Here is a 3409-nt window from a genome sequence, read left to right as displayed (position 1 = left end):
CCCATCCTGAAAGACAGCAGCGCAGGGGGGTCACGGCCTCACACCCAGACCTGGCAAATATCAGGAGCATCTCTGCAGCAAACCTTGGCAGCGATGCCAGAGACCTGGAGGCGCCAGTCCCATCCCAGGGCTTCCCCACACCTTGTACACCAGGGAAGGCAAATGAGGATTGCATTTGGCCTCAGCTGAGGGCTCTCTGATGCACGACAGCCCGGGGTGACCCCAGCGCAAGTCTCCACTGAGCACCCCACACTGTAAATACGACGAGAACCGTTTGCCAGCCCCTAGCAATGCCCCAGCACCAAGGGGGACAGGGGCAGACAGGGACATCAACACCTCCAGGCTGCTGAGGCCAAACGACACAAGCATGCCAAGCTGCCAGCCCCAATCCCCCACAGCGTGGACAACTGTGGTGCTTCCTCCTCTCCGCACGGCTCGGCAGCAGCCTCCTCTCTTGTTCAGCTTTGCTGCCAGTGCCATGACAAAACAGGCGCTCATCGCCTCCCTGGGTAATCCCAGCCCCGCTACCCCCACCCGGGAGCCCCTCTTCCACTGCCTTTGCATCTTGGCTGTGAAAAGGACACAAAGAGGCCAGATTCAGGATGCTCCAGGTGCAGGTGGCAGGGCACCCCCCATCTCCAATTCAGCTAGGCAGCAAGCAGGGCACCAGCTTCCCCACACCCTGGAAGCATAAGCAGCTTTTGAGCTCAAAAGCCTGACTGAGGTCCCAAGAGATCCCCGCTCCTAGAAGCTGCTTTCCTTTTCATGCAAAGAGGACGTATGCCTTCAGGTCCAGTCCCCCATCATCCCATCCATCCGTCCTCGGATGGTGCATCTGCCTGGCACCTTTGGGAAAGGAAGCCTGTCCCTCCAGGCCGATGTGGCTGGAGGAGCCGCTTCTGTGCTTCTGCTCACAAACAGGCTTTAAAGGAAAATCCAACCCTCCAGGCACGGTCTTATGGAGTCAAAGCATCGCCCGCCTCGCAGGAGCTGTTTCTGGGCAGGTCACACCACCTCCCTGCAACCCGAGCACCGGAGCTTCGGTGCGTAAAGCACCGGAGCTTCGGCACGCGAAGCAGCGCCTCGTTTACCTCTGGGTCCTCAGGGAAGATGTTGTCGACAAGTCTTTTGTAGCGGGGACGCAGGGCGCCGCAGCAGCCGCACACACCTGGAAGAGAGGAAGCAGAGCTGGTCGGCAGGGACAAAATCCTCAGCTCCATGGCAAACCCCTGTGTGGAGGTGCCTTTGGGGGAAAATATAGCCTTGGATTCAGTAGGGAAGCCCGGGAGCAGGACAGGGCACCAAGCTGACGACATCCCAGAGTTTTGCAGCCAGAAAAAACAAGGGAAGAAAACCGCAGCTGAGAGGCAGGGAACTGGCTGGCGACCAGCATCATTTGACGTAGGACTGCAGGGTTATCTGCTTTTCTCACCCAAGAAAGCAGCCCCCAGAGACCAAGATGTCCACAGTTCCCTTAAATCTCTGCCTCTCTATTTTGCAAGATCCTCTTTTGCAGGTGTTCAGACCAAAACCTCTTTCCTCCAACCACTCACCCAAGGACACGCTACTCGCACGCTGCCCCGCGCTCCCCATGGAGCCAGCAGCGATAAAGAGAGCACAGGCTGCTGGAGACAGCGAGACAGAAAACGAAGAGAGTGCGTCGTAGGAAGGCTATGAAAGGAAAATTATTTTCCTGTTTGCAGCTCCAAAGCTGAGCTGTTGAGAAACACCAAACACCTTCGATTGCCCCCCTACCTTTGGGCTGCCGGACTAGGGCCCCTCTCCCTCGAGGGGAGCACCAAGTGACCTGTGTTTTGCAGGACACCGACACAACCATACCCAGCCCCTCTTTTTGAGGGGCCTCAGACATGGCAGAAGCTTGTCCCTGCCGCACAAGCCGTGCCCCACGCAGCCTCTCCAAGGACCAAAACCCCTCGCAGCAGCAACTCCGCAGGCCAGCGAACGGCAGGCATCGGCCTCATCCCAACTCAGAGCAACACTATTAGCCCTAGCCACCAAATATCCCAAACGTGGCTGCGATCCCCTGCTCCGCTTTCGGGGAGCTGCCGAGGGAGGAAGGGATCCTGGATTTGCAACCTGGATATTTCTCCCTGTGCCATCTGCTGTTTCTCAGGGCTGCAGCACACCCTCCGCAGCAGCCAGGGATCCCCCCACCGTCTTCCGCTTGGGGATGAGCGGCGGTCCAGGCGGGCTCTCAAGCATCTGTCGCGCTTCCACACGCACTAGAGAGTTCAGCATCTGTGGGCAGGGTCACCCTGATCCATCCCCCTGTGAAAAGCTGTACCAGCACTGCCCTGCCTCCCGGCCGCTGGTGAATATCTGCACAGTTTGTTTATTTAAAAAAAGGGGAAAAATAAACAAAACAACAAACCCGCGATACCCTCCCCAACGCCGCTCCGAGGGCTTTGCACGCCAGGATCCCCGGGCTCCAGCACAATGCATTTTTTCCCCGGGGCCTGGAGTTACTCGGATGCTGCACCCCACGGAAGAGACTGGTGTCAGCCACCCCAAAGCGCCGGCCTTTGCGAGCCTGGGGAAGCGTGAGTAACTCGGGGCTGCTTTTTGGCAACCGCCGCCGAGAAGCAGAAGCTGGGGGGACAAAGGCTGTGCCGGCGGGAGCCAGCGACCGCTCCCGCTGGAACGCATGAGCTCACGCCTGCTCGTGCCAGCTCCCGGCGCTGGCACCGCTCGCTTCCTGCAATGTGCTCGCTCGCTTCCTGAGCGCCTCGCCTCCGACGGCGGGGGAGGCCACCCCTTGCTTTGGGGTCCCCCTTCGGGGTCCCGCTTTGGGGTCCCCAGGCTCAGCGCTGCCAGCAACGCTGCAGCGGCAAAGAGGTCCTTCCACCTCTCGTGCTCTCCCTGCAAACCCCTCCGCACCTTCCCGCTATCCAATATTTTATTTCTAAGTCTCGTATCTGCTCTCCCTCCTCCCTTCTCAGCTGCCTTCGATCGATTTTGCTCTTTTTCCAAAGTACCTTTAATCTGGCCTCTTAATAAATTCTTGTTTGCCATTCACACAAACGAGCGTCTGATGATCTCCTGAATCCTCTTAATAAATTCCCCTCGCCCGGGACGGCCGAGGCAGCGTGACTTATCTCACCTTGCCGGGCCACACGTCCCTGCCGGCGTCTCGGCATGGGCCACGAGCATTCCCTGCAAAATAGCCGGAAAGCTTCCCTGGAAGCGATCCCATGAGCCAAGGAGCCAGGTCCCCTCCACCTCCCGCAGCTTCCTTGGGAATTATCTCACCTCCAGAGATGTGACTTTAGAGTATTTTAGGATTAACGCACATTCCTAGCCCTGGGAGAGGAGCAAAGAGCCCAGCCGCTTTCCCAGTCCACCACCCCCATCCTGATGAATGAAGCTGAAGAGGAGACACAGCACGGAT

This window comes from Pelecanus crispus, chromosome 3 (genome assembly GCF_030463565.1).
Source record: "Pelecanus crispus isolate bPelCri1 chromosome 3, bPelCri1.pri, whole genome shotgun sequence".
NCBI lineage: Eukaryota > Metazoa > Chordata > Aves > Pelecaniformes > Pelecanidae > Pelecanus > Pelecanus crispus.
This window is presented reverse-complemented; position numbering follows the sequence as displayed.